Here is an 18,490-nt window from a genome sequence, read left to right as displayed (position 1 = left end):
AGTGACATTATTCATTAAAAAGAAAGGTGAGTTAGAGTTAGAAATACACCGAACCATTGGCATGAAGCAACCAAAATACAATGTTTTTATTTCTGTAAAACTGTACATAACTTTGCAATGAGTGTCTCTTTCTGCTGATGTGTTTGGTAATGGGCTTGGGAATTCCCTGAGCTTGCACCAATGGGTTAACAAGGCATAAAGAATTAGAAAGTCATAGGATGTGTATACCCAAGTTTGGGTAGACAAGATTAGGTAAATAAGGTTAAGGAACAGGGGAAAAGACCCCAGTATAGGACAAAGGTATAGGAATAGGAAATCTCAGGATGAAAATATTCAAGATGAGGTAAAAAAGATTAGGTATTCAGGGTGGAAATGCTCCCCAACTTAGTACAATAGCAGAAAGCTGCTTTCACAGGAGGGAAGGACCAAAAGAGGTAAACAGAAAAGAAGGACTTTAGCCCTCAGCAGGACAAAGTTGCCCAAAGATGAGCCAATTAGCATAAGAAAGGTGATTTGTTGACCTTGAGGTAGCATGCTATGTCTTTCCTGTGCCTAGATCAGTTTAAGTAAACACAGGTTGTGCCTCACCTTTGCTGTAAACAACCTTCCGCCTGGCACCAGGATTTTGTTTTATATTGACCCAAATACAACCTAACACCACGTATATTCGAAACCCCGTTTTCCCCACAGCCATGAGTTAATGTTCACGGTTTCATTGTCTCTTTATGCATGTCCATCACTCTTGTAAGCCTTCTGATCCTAATTGAAACAGAACAAGAACCCTTACACGGAGCTCTTGTCTCCTCCCAGACATTAGCCTCTCTCCCATTTTAATCATGCATCCCGCTCTGTTGCTGGATAAGAAAGAACTCCAGATCCAGAGTTTATGACACTGATGAAAAAAAAGAGTTTTTCAAATTAAATTATTCACTTCTGACTTAAAAGATAATCTGTCTTGATTGATTTCTGCATATCTAGGGAATTAACTTTTGTCTTAGCTTTGGTGGAAAGTCTCTGGGGAAAAAACAATCCTTATGTACCAAGGAAATTGTCTTAACTACACAAGGCCACTACAAAAGAAAATTCATATGCCAATAAGTTTTATATAGATAGATACAAAATCTAAATAAACTGGGATTTGCAGAAAGTGAGATCCATTGTTTGAGGATTTGGGTAAGTTCTTAAAGGAGTTTAATTAGCTGTAGGCAATTACTTGCACTTAGTCATTTTTTCTATTAAAAGAAAATCTTGTGTTTGTGTGTGTGATTGTTGGACCCCCAGTGTTTACTGTGAAACCACAACACAGCAGAATAGTAAAATAAAAAGAAACTTAATTCTTCATTTATTCGATAAATATTTTTCATACACCAATTAGCTACAAGATTTGTTCTTAAGTACTACATTATTCCAGGTTTAGAGAACATTCTCAGTGAAAGAAAACAGACAAAAATTCTTATCCATATGGAATTATATTTTATTGATGAAAAATAAAAAGGAAAAAAAAGAAATAAGAAATTATGTAGTTTGAGAGTGATGAGTACTAAGTGGAATATATTAAATAATCATGAAAAAAGTAAAGTTTGCTAGGGCGAAGTGGAGTGGATTTTTTATAGGGTTGCCAGAAATGTCTTACTGAAGAGTAATTTTCAAAAAAATTTTTTAATGTTTATTTTATTTTTTTGAGAGAGAGACAGAGTGTGAGTTGGGGAGGGACAAGGATAGAGGGAGACACAGAATCTGAAGCAGGCTCCAGGCTCTGAGCTGTCAGTACAGAGCCCGACATGGGGCTCAAACTCATGAACTGTAAGATCATGAACTGAGCCGAAGTTGGCTGCTTAACCGACTGAGCCACCCAGGTGCCCCTTACTGAAGAGTAATTTTAAAAACACACCTGAAACCACACAAGAGGAAGCTATGGTGTTTTCAGAGCAAGAGTCTTTGAGGAAAGGAGAGAGCAGAGACAAAACCTGTGATAAAGTAGGGTTTGGGCATGTTTCAGGAAACTTTAAGGAGGCCCATATAGCTGGACAAGAAAAATTAGGAGAAGAATGGTAGAATTAAAGTCAGAGTTTCTAGAATCCAGATTTTGTCAGGACTTGTAGATCAGAGTAAGATGTTTGATATGGTCTGATGTTTGTATCCTCCCAAATTTGTATGTTGAAATCCTAATCCCCATTGTGATGATCCTTGAAGATGGGGCCTTTGGGGAGTGATTAGGTCATGTGGGTAGAACCTTCATGAATGAGATTAGTGCTGTTATAAAACAGGCTCAGGAAAGATCTCTTGCGTCTTTGACAATGTGAGGACATAGCTGGAAGATGATGAGAAAGTGGCTTTAGCCTGACTCCAAATCTGCAAGTGCCTTGATCTTGGACCTCCCAGCCTCCATAATTTATACTTTATTTTGTTTATAAGCTACCCAGTTTGTGATATTTTTGTTACAACAGCCTGAGTGGATTAAGACAATATTGACTTTTAATCTAAGAAGAAAAGCCATTGGAGGGATTTAAGAATAAAAGTGCCTTGATTGACTCTGGTATTACTATAACCTCTCTGGCTGCTTTGGTAAGAATTTGGGCAAAGATATAAATGGGGGAACTAATTAGGAATATAGGTAAATAATCCAAATGAGATTTAATAGAGAATTGAATCTAAATTCTGGTTCTGATTCAGCACACTGAACATATCCCGCCACTCCTTTCTGGCCTGCCAAGTTTCTCTGGTAGGTCTGCCGCAAACCTGATCTGTCTTCCCTTGTAGGTTAGGGACTTTTTTTTCCCTTGCTGCTTTCATGATTCTCTTCTTGCCTGAGTATTTTGTGAATTTGACTATGATATGCCTTGTTGATGATCGTTTTTTGTTGAATCTAATGGGAGTCCTCTGTGCTTCCTGGATTTTGATGTCTGTGTCTTTCCCCAGGTTAGGAAAGTTTTCTGATATGATTTGTTCACATAACCTATCTACCCCTATTTGTCTCTCTTCCTCCTCTGAGACCCCTATGATTCTCATGTTGTTCTTTTTTAATGAGTCACTGATTTCTCTAATTCTTAAATCGTGCTATTTTGCCTTAATCTCCCTCTTTTTTTCTGCTTTGTTATTCTCTATAAGTTTGTCTGCTATATCGCTGATTCTCTGTTCTGCCTCATCCATCCTTGCCACTGCTGCATCCATCCGTGATTGCAGCTCAGTTATAGCATTTTTAATTTCATTCTGGCTATTTTTTACTTCTTTTATCTCTGCAGAAAGAGATTCTAATCTATTTTTAACTCCAGCTAGTATTCTTATTATCGTGATTCTAAATTCTGGTTCAGACATCTTGCTGTGTCTGTGTTGGTTAAATCCCTGGCTGTCATTTCTTCATGCTCTTTCTTTTGGGGTGAATTCTTTTGTTATGTCATTTTGAAGGGAGAAAAGGAATTAATGAGGTAGAAAAATTGAAATTAAAAAATTGAAATAAAAATATTAAACTTAAAAATTAAAAACACACCCACACAAACATCGAATAGATGATGCTAGATCCTAGGTATGTTTTGGTCTGGGTGTAGAAAGTGGTTTGACACATTAGAGAAACAAACCAAAAAAAAAAAGTAAAAGAAAAAAGGGAGGGGGGAGAGAAGAAAAAAAGGAAATCGTTTGAGAATTTGAAAAAATGAATACGCTAAAGTAGACTAAAATACACAAAAGTAAAGAATACAGTAGAAAAAATATAGAAAAATGTTTTTAAAAAAATTAAAAAGAAATATGATTTTTTCGTTTTCTGTATTTAAGAAAAAAGAAAGGAAATGAAAAGAGAAAAAAGATTAAAAAAAAATAAAAAAAGACAAGACAAGAAAAAGCATTTGAAAATTTGAAAACGTGAATAATGCACTGTAGTAGACTGAAATGACGGGAGTAAGATAGAATTTGAAAAAAAATTACATAAAAGCAAAAAAATATAGTAATAAAAATTCAATAAAAATATTTTTAAAAGAACTTGAAAATAAAAATGAAGTTTTTCTCTTTCAGTATTCAAGAAAAAGAAAAGAAATGAAAAAGAGAATAAAAAGAAAGAGAAAGAAAAAAGGGAACTTCTGTGAAAATTTGAAAAGGTGAGTACACTGAAGTAGACTAAAATAAAATGATGGAAGTAATGTAGAATTTGAAAAAATTTAAACAAAAGTAAAAAATATAGTGATAAAAATTAAAGACAGATATTTCTAATAAAAGTTGAAAACAAAAATGAGTTTTTTCTCTTTCTGTATTCAAGAAAAAGATAAGAATTGTAAAAGAGAAAAAGGAAAAAGAGAGAGAAAAGAAAAAATTGAATAGATGAACCTGCTGACAGATTGAAGTAGCACTCAAATTGCTTCATTTTCCCCTCAAGGTCAGTCCATGTAGCTCTTTATAGTCCATAAATTAAGCTGGCGGTGAGGTTTGTGTTCTTGAAGAGCAAAGTTGGCCCAGTTGGGCAGGGCTCAGTGTAACAGCTCTGCTCTCCCCTAGATGGCACTGCTAGACTACTGGGGTGGATTGTTGCGGTGCTCGTAGGTGTGCATGCACGTGGGCAGGAGTGGTGGAAAATGGCGTCACCTGGCCACCCAATCTGTTCTCCCGGATCGACAATCACTCACCGGTCCTCTGTCTTCAGCTCTCGTCCACTCCCCGCTTTTCCATTCTGTGTGACCGGGCCCTAGGCAGTACCTCTCTCCCAAGTTTTTTCTCAGATGCAGCTATTTTCCCTGGCCCCTTACTTCTGAAGGACTGTGGCTTTGACCCACTCCACCCCTCTGTGGGAGGGTCTCACTGAGCAATGGCTGAATGAGCAATGGCCAAACATTGGCTGCACCCAGGAACACCCACTGGACTCTGCTGTTGCTGGTGCCTCAAGACTGCAGCCAGGTGCCAGCCACCCCCCCCCCCCAAAAATCGCGAGACAGTGTAGCGTCAGCGTTTCAGGGATCTTGGAAAATCACAACACACATCTGGCACCAGGCTTCACTCTCAACAACCTTGCCCCACACCAGCGAATGTGGCTGCCTTCTGGGGTCTGCTGTGTCCAGGTGGCTTCAACAGTCTTTACCAAATGTCCTTCCAGCAGTGGAACCCCTTTTCCCCGTGTGGCCCGGGAACACCCTGGACCCCACTCTGTTCCTGGGGATTCACCTTTCCCACCAGAGCACCACCAGGTATCAAGCTGCAGAGTTGCAGCCTTTGCATTCCCCTTGTTTACAGTCTTAATGGAATTTAAACCCTCTCCTTTCTCCTTTCTCCCTTTTTAGTTTAGTCCCTGCAGGTGTTTCCAATTTTCCACTTTCTCTCCAGCTGCTTTTGGGGAGGGGTGCTTTTCCCGTATGCTCCCCCTGCCCCAGTCTCTATCCTCTCTCCTCCCACAAAAGGGGTTCCCTACCTCTCGGGGCTTCTTGCTCCCCAAGTTCAGCTCTTCGTGTCGCATACCTGCTGAATTCTGTGGTTCAGGTTGTGCAGATTATTGTGTTAATCTTCCAATCAGTTTTCTAGGTGTGTAGGATGGTTTAGTGTTGATCTGGCTGTATTTCATGAACGCGAGACAAATAAAAAGCCTCCATGCTGTTCCGCCATCTTGGCTCCTCCCCTCTTTTATTTGATTTTTAAAATTCTTTACTTTTTATTTTTTATTTTATTATTTTTTCTTCCTCTATAATTACAAAATTAAGGAATTTACTCCAAAAGAAAGAAAAGGAAGAAATGAAAGCCAAGGACCTAATCAACACTGATATAAGCAAGATATCTGAACTAGAATTTAGAGCCATGATAATAAGAATACTAGCTGGGGTTGAAAAAAGCTTAGAAGACACTATAGAATACTTTTATGTGGAGGTAAAACAAATATTATCTAGTAAGTCTGAAATTAAAAATGCTATAACCAATGGGGTGCCTAGGTGTCTGAGTCGGTTGAGTGTCTGACTTCGGCTCAGGTCATGATCTCATGGTTCGTGGGTTCAAGCCCCACATCAGGCTCTGTGGTGACCGCTTGCTCAGAGCCTGGAGCCTGCTTCGGATTCTGTGTCTCCTTCTCTCTCTGTCCCTCCCCTGCTCATGCTTTGTTTCACTCTGTTTCTCAAAACTAAATAAATGTAAAAAAAAAAAAAAATTAAAAAAATACTATAACCAAGATGGAATCTTGAATGTATGCCATGACAGCAAGGATGGATGAAGTAGAGCAGCGAATCAACAATATAGAAGATAAGATTATGGAAAATAATGAAGCAGAAATAAAAAAGAGGGAAACAAAGGCAATAGATTATGATACAAGCCTTAGAGAATTCAGTGACTTATGAAAAAGAAGTAACATCTGAATCATAGGAATCGCAGAAGATGAGAGAGAAAAGGAGCAGAAGGATTAGGTGAGCAAATTATAGCAGAAAATGTTCTTAATCTGGGGAAGGACACAGACATCATAATCCAAGAAGCACAGAGAACTCTCACTAGACTTAATAAAACTGACCATCACCAAGGCATAGCATATTCAAATTCACAAAATACACAAAGAAAAAATTATGAAATCAGCAAGGAGAAAGAAAAAGGTCCTTAACCTATAAAGGAAAACAGATCAGGTTCACAGCAGACCTAGCCACAGAAATAGGTCTGCTGGAAGACCAATTTGGACCTATTGGACCTATTGGAAGGCCAGAAAGGAGTGGCAGGATATATTCAACATGCAGAATCAGAAACAATTATGCAGCCAAGAATTCTTTATCCAACAAGGGGTCACTCAAAAAAAGGTAATTATAGGCTAACATCCCTGACGAAGGTAGATGCAAAAATCCTCAACAAATTATTTGCCAACAAAATTCAACAACAAATTAAAAAGCTCATACATCATGATCAAATAGGAGTTATTCCAGGAATGCAAGAATGGTTCAACATTTATAAGTCAGTTAATGTGATATACCACATTAACAAAATGAAGGATAAAAAATATCTCAGTAGATGCAGAGAAAGCACTTGACAAACTTCAACATCCATCTATGATAAAAACTCTCAACAAAATGGGTATTGAGGAAGTGGACCTTAACATAATAAAGGCCATAAATGAAAAGTCCACAGCTAAATCATACTCAATGGTGAAAAGCGGTAGCAAATTTCTTGAATGACAGAGAAAAGCTCGGTTCTAATGAGGAAGTTTCAGGGTTAGCCTCAGCCAGGACCATGTACTGTTAAAAAGAAGAGAAGATGTGATAGAGCATATGGGAACATATAACAAAAAGGAAAGGAAATAGGAACTTCTAGCAAGTTTCGTTTGTTTTAATTTTTATAAACATATAGGAAGCAAGGTTTAAGTTTAGAAAGAGAAGAAAGAAGAAAGATTGTGGAAGTTTGAGGGCAAAGGAGAATATACAAAATTATAATCTGGACAGGAAAAGACAGAGTGAAACTTGACATAGCATAATTGCCAGGCAGCATAAAAGATCTTCTAGAGATAAGTGATCATAAATTAATAGTGATATCAATTACTATGTTTGTTTTTCTCCAAACAAGGTCTCATTTTTACTGTTGGAAGTATAAAATGTAAAGATTTTGATTTAGGCTTTATCAGATAAGATTGCTACCAGACAAGCCACCAACATGTCTAACTCTTGACTTACTATTTTTCCAGATAATAATAAACTCCTCATTTTCTTAAGCTTTTCTTCAGATCTCTGCTAGTACTGTTCAAATGTATTCCTAATCTCCCAAAACGTGAGATACAGCCAGTTAAAATGAGGCCAGATAAAAAACAATAGTGTGAATATTAGAAAATGAAACTTAGAACCATTATTTATAGACATGATTACCTACTTAGGAAACTCTCAAAGAATCAGCTATAAGATATTAGAATAAATGTAATCTAATTAGGTGAACTCAAGAAAAATGTACTCAAATATAGAGAAATCAGAAGTTCACTGATAAACTATTCTATCTAATTACAATTCTAAAAAGGTAAGAACAAACTCTTTAAATGAGAATAAATACAATATTTTTGTTACAATTATATTAATTGGCATCCAGAAAAATAGCTAAATTATATTTTTAAGTTTGTTTATTTTGAGAGAGGGATAGAGAGAGCAGGAGAGGGTCAGAGAGAGAGGGAGAAAAAGAATCCCAAGCAGGCTTCACCCTGTCTGTGCACAGCCTGATGCCCAGCTGATACTCACAAACTGTGAGCTCATAACCTGAGCCAAAACCAAGAGTTTAACCAACTGGGCCACCCAGGCATCCCCAAAACAGATGAATTATTAATATGTGTCCGTTTATATTTAAATTCAGCACAATAAGCATAGGAAGATTTTGATGGGTCATTGCCACATATTGAAAAGGATTGATTTGTTGTATTTTCTCTCCTGTAAATGCATACATTTTAAGTTAATATCTGCTGCATGAGTGAAATAATCTGTTTTCTTTTTTGCTTCTTTTGAATGGATCTCTTTTCTCAGTATTTTTCTATAATGCAATATTACATACAATGCTCTGCATATTACCAGATTTCATTGGATCCTTAGAATATTGCAGTGGATTTACAGGTAGTAGCAAATATAAAGTCATTTTATTAATGCAAATTGGGTAGCAAGTAGTGGTAAAGGAATTGAAAGGTAAGACTTCTAATTTTACATTTTATTCTCTGATGAGCAAATCATTAGTTCTGCTCACTAGCATCTAGCTCTCCTCACCTTCTGAGTACATGAAAGGAGGATCTTTTTTGCCCCATTATGGCTGAATGGATCCATCTGACTAGCCAGGAAATAATGATGTATGCCACATCTCTTTAATAACTGGTGTAGACCCTCTTCTTTCTGTCTAGTGCTGTGCCTGGCAACTTTTAAGACAGTACATATCCTGTCTGTAACCATTGGAGACATTAACTGCTTGAGCAACAATGAAGTCAACCCAGGAAAGACATGTAGCATTTAGAAGAGATACAACTTTGGTATTCAACCCACTAAAATTTTGTCATGTTTTATGTCTTTAACACAATATAGACATCTATCTTAGCAACTATTTCTTAGGTTTTCTATAATTCAAATATATACTCTCTCTCTCCTTTTAGAAGTCTTTGAAACTTTAACTCCCATTTAAACTATGGCTATATATTTTCTTGGATGATGGCCACCAATATAATTTTACTCAGAAAAATGTAAAATTACCCTTTTTAAAAATAATGTGTTTTCTTATCATGAAGACAAGATATGTATTTGAAAATCATCATCACAAATCCTGAAGGTATGCAAAATACCTTAGGGGTTTTTGTGTGGAAAATACTCTTAAAAGACTGTTTGAAAAGACATTATAAGTGTTTCTATCCACATGAAATATTTATGCATCTATTGATATAAAGTATATACATAACATATGCATAAAATATATAAAAACTATATCCTGTAACATGAGTGGTCTTCTGGCATTTAGGGTATCCTGGACTCAAATTCTGAAGATGTTCTACCCAATCACAAGAAGGAATGTGGAACTGACAGTCAATTATATTATGAAACACCCTTTGTTTTCAAGGAGACAAAATACATGAGGAATTTTATTATCAGCTATAACCATCATAGTGCTTATATTTTTCTTTTTCAAATTTGAAACACAGGATATGTCTGAAACATAACTACTATACCTCCTCTGATGGAGAAGTTGCTGAGATGACACTAGTCAGTTTCTTGAAAAAGAAGGATATGTCTTGATGAAGAGCCAGCAAAAGATCCACGCAGTATAAACAGACGTTTGCAGCAAGGCTTAGAACCGAGCAAATTCAGAGTCGCACACAATGTATAGAAATACTCATTGAACTGAAAACTTCATTCCTCGTGTATGACATCTCTGAAACAAAAAAATCCCAAATTGTATTCCTGGTGTTACAGTGACAAATGGGGCAGTCAGAGAGATTCACCATGGGCCCTAACCAAACAACAAAGCACTGAACTCATTTTACAGATGTTGAAATTATGAAGAAGTAAGGGAATTTTTTTATATTCTATTCACTAAAAATTGTGACAAGTCAAGTTTCAGAGGCATCCTATATTTCCCTGTTTCTTAATGTGTTATGTGTTTAGTGACTGATCGCTGAATAGAACTAGAGAAAGTAGAACAAATACACACAGTTTACATCACTCCAAAGCAAGGATATACTTGGATATACTTGGAATTTTCAGAAAAGAAAATCAAAGTAACAGATTCTTCCAGTGTTTGCTAAACCTATTAGCCATAATTTCTATTCTAGCTAAGAAGGAGCTGTTGGTACACCCACCTGATCTAAGACATCAATATCTATGAGCATATCATCTAATTTTCTTTTTTTTTAATTTTTTAAATTTATTTGAAAGATAGAAAGAGGGACAGGCAGAGAGAGAGAGGAAAAGTGAGAGTCCCTAGCAAGGGGATATATATATATATATACACACACACACACATATATATATATATATATATACACACACATATATATATATAATAAATAATACATATCATACATATCATATATATCATATCATGTATATCATATCATATATATATGATGTATATGTATATATATCATACGATATGTATATATATCATACTATATATACACTATATATATACATATATACTATGTATACTATATATACTATATATATACATATATATACTATATATATACTATACTATATATATACATATATATCATATATATATACTATATATATACATATATACATATATATACATATATACATACTATATATATACATATATATCATATATATATATATATATATATATATATTGGTTCTGTTTCTTGGAAGAGTACTGAGTAATCTAGAGGGCACACTTGAACAGGGTCAGCCTGTAATCCAATATGAGTAGTGTTGTTATAAAAGAGAAAATCTGGAGTCAGAAGACGATGCAAGAAGCACAGATAGGAAAGTCATCTATAAGTCAAGGAGAGACACCTGGAAGAGATCCTTCCTTCACAAAACCTCAGAAGGAATCAGTATTTATGATATCTTGATTTGGGGCTTCTAGCCTCCAGAAATACGAGATGATATGTTTCTGTGGTTTAAGTACCTACATTGTTGTACCTTGTTACAGCAGTTCTACTAAACTAAAACAAAGGGTTATTTTAAATTTCATATCATTGTCATTCATTTGGGTCCAGGTTGGTTAGAGTCTTACAAAAATACACTTGGCTTATTATCAACTTTGTTCTAATCAACTTCATGAACTAATTATGATACACACAGTTCTTTTTTTTCTGCTCTCCTTTATTCTTGCCACTTTCTCTGGAATTAACTGCAAGGTGCTGTGACTCTACTGGCCTTACATAAAAAAGTCCTACTAAGTGTTTTCCTCTGAGACATTGTTCCATTTGAAAGCACTTACTATGCATCATCTGAATCTATCTGTTGCCAGGAGGTTTAATTTTAATCAATCCTCGTGACTCAAAGTATTTCTCAACTTTTTCTTTGATGGCCTCTAGTTGGAAAAAAGTGGCCTCTTCCTCCTCAGTAAAAACGAGATTTCTGGGCTCCTTTTATTCTCCTTCAATCATATTTGTAAGTTGATTTTTTTTATCCCCCTAGAGCATCTCTTTTATGGGCTATCTTGCAAAAAAAGCAAATAATAGTAAACAACACATGCTATTAATGTTTTATTTTTCCAAATTCTTTTGCTAAAAAAATAAGCTCATTCTCTCTCTCTCTCTCTCTCTCTCTCTCTCTCTTTCTCTCTCTCTGTCAAATTATTGTGGCTTAATGTTTTACCAAATGTTTGCATTGACACTAATAATCATCCTTCCAGCCTTCAATAACAAGGCTGATTCAACTGCTACCTATTTTTCAAGACAATACTACATGTTTTAGGTAGAGTATTACTTTAATACCCCATTTCCATACTTATTTGTATGAGTCAGGATAAGTTAGGTTACACTGCACTAACTTGAAAAGTAAGTGAATTATAATAATAAAAATCTTTTTTTTTCTTTTCCTATTGTTCAACACTGGAAAGTGAGTGAGCTGGGGTGCTTGTACTAGCTGTCCTTGCACTGGGATTAAGAATAATGGAATGCGAATGTATGGAAGGATTCCATCAGAGAACACTGGTTAGTCTTTCACAATAATTACATGCTTGGCTTCAAGGTGAGATATCACGTGTGTTCAAAATTCTTAGACCAGAAGAGGTCACATGGTCCCAAGCACTTAGAAGAGTCTCAAGACATTCACTCCTAGTATGAGTGTTATTAGAACGATGAATTGAAATATCTGACAAACAGAATGGTGTGAGGAGTGATGATGTCAGCCCATTTCTTTTTAAGATATTTTTTTTCAAAGCTTGTTTGTTTAAGAACCAATTCACCAATTGAGAAGACGTTATGTTTTTATTTATTTTTTTGAGACAGAGAGACACAGAGCATGAGCAGGGGAGGGGCAGAGAGAGAGGGAGGCACAGAATCTGAAGCAGGCTCCAGGCTCTGAACTGTCAGCACAGATCCTGACGTGGTGCTCCAACTCACAGACTGTGAAATCATGACCTGAGCTGAAGCCGGATGCTCAACTGACTGAGCCACCCAGGTGCCCCAGCCCCCCCACCCCATTTCTTAAAGTAACGGAAACTTAGAAGGTCCAAGAAACTTCACAAATAAACGAAATTACCATCTGAATCATTGTCTTCTATTTCCAAATTCTTTGTTTTTTATTCTCATTGTTTATTTTCCCCCTTAGATTACATCATCCAAAGATATTCTTGGGGATGAAACAAAGAAATAGGGACTACCATAATACAAGGGAGCAGAATGAACTCTGACAGGACAGTATCTTTATCAGGACAATAGACTGGGATAAAAATGTCCATCCCATAAAAGGATTCATTGAATTCCTACTTTGTGATACTTTACTAATCACTTTCATTTCAATAAGAATAGTTAATCCTTATAAAGTAACATAAAGAAAAATACCTGTGTAAAAGCAGCGATGCAATCTAACCTCTTTGAAGTAAATATTCTTTTTACAATGATGATTGAAGAGAGTCAAATGTAATTCATGTATATAGGTGGATGAAATAATAGAAGAGAATATACAAGTCTCTGGCTCACACAGCAAATGGGCTTGAGGCAAATATAGGCATGCCATTTTCTCCCACATCCTCTAGCATGTAAGGTGACCCTGGCTCCTTCTCTGAGAAGTGTCTCAGCAGAAAGTTCTTGGCCTAAGGGTCCTAACCATGATAAATGCATTCTCTCCAGATACAGATTTCTTCTCCCTCTCTAGCTTGCCTAGTGAGCTGAAGACTGTCCTTGATGGGGGTGTTAATAGGCCTCTCTAGCCTGAAGGCAACTTTGCCTTTTCATAGTCAATAGACTCTAAAAATTTTGAAAAGAAAACATAGCCTGAAACTCATTTTAAAAGTGTACTGACTTTTCTCTGTCTGTGAGCAGCCTTCATCTTGAGAATAAATTCTTTTTTTTTTATTATACATTTCTACACCACTCCCTTCTGCTTATTTTACTGGCAGTTTCTCTTCTACATTTATACCTCTCCTATCTTAAAATAACCTCTTACCTTCTTAGATCTTGTCTAGCTTCTGGTAATGCTTTCCTCTTTTTTCTTTGACTACTGACCTCTTTGAACATATGGTTCACACTGACTGTCTTAATTCCCTAAATAATACATTATCTAGCTTTTAACTCTTAAAATTCTGTCCTTTGACCTTGTAACTCTCCTAAAAATATTACTAGTGGTTTCCTTTATTCTTTCACCAAATACTTATTGAAAACAGTGATGCACCTTCTCTGTTACAATCAAGGGCTATATAGTCATGAATCAGATAGCTACAGCACTCTTACCGTTGATTACATAAAAGTGTAATTAAAGGGGTGACTTGGGAGCTTAGTTAGTTGACACTTTTGGTTTTGGCTCAGGTTATGATCCCAGGGTCATGGGACCAAGCCCAACACTGGGTTCGGTGCTGAGCGTGGAGCCTGGTTAAGACTATCTTTCTCTCTTTATCTCTCTCTCTCTCTCTCTCTCTCTCTCTCTCTCTGCCCTTCTTCCACTCATGCTTTCTCTGTATAAAAATTTAAAAAAAGAAAAAAAAATTAAAAATTGCAGTTAGTACTTGAACTCTTTTATTTACAACATTTCAGACCCCAAATGAGGTTTTTTCCTCCTCACATCAAATATTTGTGGTCTTTTACAATGCCACTTCTCTAACTCTCTGACACCAACTAGATGTCTAACAGCTCAGTTCACTTCTGACACTATCTACTCGGAGTCAACATCAGACCGGACATGTTGAAGGGCTTAATCCAACAAGATTGTCCCCAGTTTAGGTGCCAATTTCAAGTTCTTGGTGACCTCGACTTCAGACCAAATCAGGGGCTTCTATAACCCTTCCTCATTTTGATAATTTACTAGAACAGTTCACAGAACTAAGGACAAGATTTTACTTATGTTTATTGGTTTATGATAAAACATGCAAGTTAGAAATATCCAAATAGAAAAGATGCATAGAGCAAGGTATGGGTGTGTGTGTGTGTGTGTGTGTGTGTGCACGCACGTATTTGTGTGTGTGTGAGCATGTAGAGTTTCCATGCTCTCCCAGCACCTCAATGTGTTCAACAACCCAGAAGCTCCCTGATTTCCATTGTTTAAGAATTTTTATAGAGCTGAACCTCTAGACTTTCCTCTGCCTAAAGATCAGAAGTAGGGATAAAAATTCAAATCCTTCAATCACTCAGTCTTTCTGGTGACCCGCCCAATCCTGATGTTATGCAGGGGCTACTTCACTGGAACAAAATATTCTCCTATCACCCCAACACTCTGAAGATTGCAAGGGATTTAGGATGCCTCTGTCAGGATCAAGGGACAAAGAACAAATGTCTTTCCATGACCACAGTACTATAATGCAGCTGTTAACTCCAGTCTCCAGGCCAAATCTATACTGCTTTTATAAATAGAGATTTATTTTATTGGTTTTCAACTGGGGGCGATGTTGCCCCCCTCCACAGGGACATTTGGCAGTACATTTTTGATTATCACAAGTTAAGGATATCACTGGCACCTAGTGGGTATAAGAGGGGAGCTGCTAAGCATCCTACGATAGATGGGACAGTCCATGCATCAAAGAACTATGCAGCCTAAAATGTTGAAAATTGAGAGATTAACTATGTCTATTATAAACAACAATGTCCATCCATTTACCTATTCTTTATGGCTGGTTTATGCTACCTTGGCAGAGTGGAGTGGCTAGATAGATGCTTTATAGCTTGAAAGCCCCAAATATTCATAGCCTAGCTCTTTATAGGAAAATGAAGTGACCACTGACACAAACTAAATTGGAAGGGACAATAAGATGCAACAAAAAGTCGGGACTAAGTTGAAAGGTGTGATAATTGAGGAATTCTCTGCAATTGAACATAAATTAAAGACTGAGGAAATGAGCACACATTGATTAGAAGAAGAAGGAAAAATATTCTAGCACTAGAAAGGCTATGTGACAGACTTTAGGCAGAAAACACTACGACCTATTCCATAAGCTGAATATGGTTGCAGGGTGAAAGAGAGGCATGTGGGTGGGAAGGAAACTAGAACACTGAGTAGGAAGCAGGTCACAGAAATCGTGTTAAGGTATTTAGAAATTTTAAGTGTAACGAGCAGCCATTGGCTTTTAACTAGGGCAGTGATATAATGGATTTATACTTTAAAAAAATCAGCCTGGGGCGCCTGGGTGGCTCAGTCGGTTAAGCATCCGACTTCAGCTCAGGTCACAATCTCACTGTCTGTGAGTTCGAGCCCCGCGTCGGGCTCTGGGCTGAAGGCTCAGAGCCTGGAGCCTGTTTCCGATTCTATGTCTCCCTCTCTCTCTGCCCCTCCCATTCATGCTCTGTCTCTCTCTGTCTCAAAAATAAAAAAATAAAACGTTAAAAAATCAGACTGGTAACTGTAAAATGACATCACTTAGCAAAGAGAGATTAATATAATTATACATTTGGGGTAGGAAAATACTCATCTGCAAATAACAAGGGATATTGGAATAGCAAAGGCTTGCCAGGAAAGGGTCAGCCAAGGAAGGCTTTGGTAGAACTATGACACATATTTAATTCCTGGCCAAAGAGGTGGGATATTACCTTGTCATCACTAAACAACTAACTTTGAAGAGAGGGAGGGTGATGACTATATGAATACTGAGGATTCCTAGATTTAGTGATGGTGAGCAGAAAAGCCCGGAGTGACCAGAGCAGGTCACATTATAAGAAACCCAGTCTCAGGAGTCTGATAATGCCAGCAGGCATGAAGAAGAAAGAGAAATTTTGAGAGGCATTAAAGTAGAACCAGCAGAGTGGGCAATTGGCTGGATTCATGTGTGTTGGTGGTGACAGAAAGATGAAAGCACAAAGAACAGGGATTGGGTGGTAAGTGGCCCAGGCTTAGATGTTAATTTTGTTACAGAAAAATCCTTTGAAGCACAAGAGCCTTCCATCCCATTGATCGGCCATTCCAAGGGTGTGACATTTATTCTCATAGGCCAAGATACTAGTATTCATGTTTTAAGTAGGAGGATAAAAAGGGGATGGGAAAAGGAATCCCATGACTCCTTTTTTTTTTCTCCCTTAAGGAAGATTTCTGAAATTCCCACAAGAAACATCCATTTGTGTTCTTCTGAACAGAACTTAGTCACATGGACACACTTACCTGGGGAATTGGGAAGCTTAGTCTTTAGTCTTCATTTCCATGTCCTTAACTATAATGTGGAGATTAGTTTATTGAAGAAGAAGGGGAAAACAATGAAGGGCCATGGGTATTCTTTGTTACAATGACTAATACACGTACGTATGTGCATTTGTGGTTTCCTCATTGGTATACTCTTTGGTCTTGGGCACCCTGACAACTAGAATAAGGAGAAAGAGGAAGAGGAAGAGGAGGGGCAAAAGAAGGAGCCCATCTCCACCGCCACCACAGCAATTTCAGAAAGTCGAAGAATAGGCTAGATTTGTGCTGAAGTACCTAAGACTGTATCATTTGTAATTTCTCTTTCCAAAATTCGTATATTTTCTTGCTACATTATTTTTTTTTCTAAAATGAGTCCTCTCCTTGGAGAATTTAGTACATACCATTTTTTTAGGTTTAGGACAAAAAAATAATATTGCATAAAAGTAAATATTTTCTGGCACAGATCAGAAGTTACAAAAACTAATATAGAGTCTTAAAAGTGTGTATGTATGTGCATAATGTGTATGTGCATGTGTGTCTTTGTGAAGAATGTGGAGAACTTGCTAATCATGTATAAACCCCAATTAGCTTTTAGAATCAACTGACTGAGCCAACTTCTTCCCTTCTTGTCTTGTTTTTTATACTGGTCCCCAGGTACTGGTATTAGATGCATAACATTCCCAACACCTAAAGCTTAAGAGAAATGAAAGAAAGCGTGCTGAATTTTCTACCTCAGAATGATATTGTCATCTTGTCAAGAATGCCTATCCTTGAGAAAAAAATCACCTCGTAAGGGATATGGGCATCTTTTGGATTAAAAATTTGCCAAAGTTTGCATGTAGTCTACAGACTGTGAACTGTTGTCTTAGACAATGTACTAACTTCTGTGGCGGTTCAGTCACCTTGATCATTCTGATAACGACATAGGAGACTTCAGTGATGAACATGGAGCAGGGGGCCTTTGAGCCCCATCATTTCATTCTCTGACCTGTGTGTACTTGCTCTCAATTTGGTTTACCCTTCTATATGTGAGGATTGCTTCCTTGCTTCAAGTGGCTTTTCTATACCTCTGAATTCTCTACGGACTTTTTGAATGTCAAGGTTATTGGCATTGAGAAGGTATTGTCTTCCACGCCCATGACACATCTCTTCTCTTCTGAGAAAATTTTCCGACTTCGTCTGACCCTTTCTAATAGTCACCTAAAAGCGATCTTTCACGTTTTGCCCATCTCTACATTCCATAGATATTTGCAGTGACTCCCCTTGATGTAATATTTAAATACCTCTCTATGTGAAAGTCAAAGAAGAGAAAATGTTACATTTTAAAAAGAAAGAAAAGGATGCAAAGCACTGAGTAGCATAAAGATAAATCGCATGCATCAGTTTTTAGGTAAGAGTCTTACAATCTTCCAGGGACTTCTGAGAAAACTCTGCCTGCAAACCACGTAATAACCCTTAGGTATGCAATTCGTAAATGAAGTGTCCAAAATTGGAAGTTTACAAGCAATCTATTTGCCATTACTGCCTATGTCTTTTTCTCCTTTAAAGATAAATGTGATGGTCTCAGTGTGAAGGAAACTCTGACTTCCTTGGCTTAAAAAATACTTTAGTTGTCAGAAAATCTCTGGTCTCATTAGCAGAATGAAATTTCCTCATGCCACAGATTCCCCAAGTCACACTGGCCGAATAGAACACTGTACCTGAAATTTTTTTTTCTTCCATTTTAAAAGTTTTCTGTGACTGTCCAAAGGTTTGTAAGCGTTGAAGCCTCTTCAGATGCCCCAGACTTCACTGTAATTGTCCTCCTGGAAATA

This window comes from Prionailurus viverrinus, chromosome B1, assembly GCF_022837055.1.
Source record: "Prionailurus viverrinus isolate Anna chromosome B1, UM_Priviv_1.0, whole genome shotgun sequence".
NCBI classification, from domain to species: Eukaryota; Metazoa; Chordata; class Mammalia; order Carnivora; family Felidae; genus Prionailurus; species Prionailurus viverrinus.
This window is presented reverse-complemented; position numbering follows the sequence as displayed.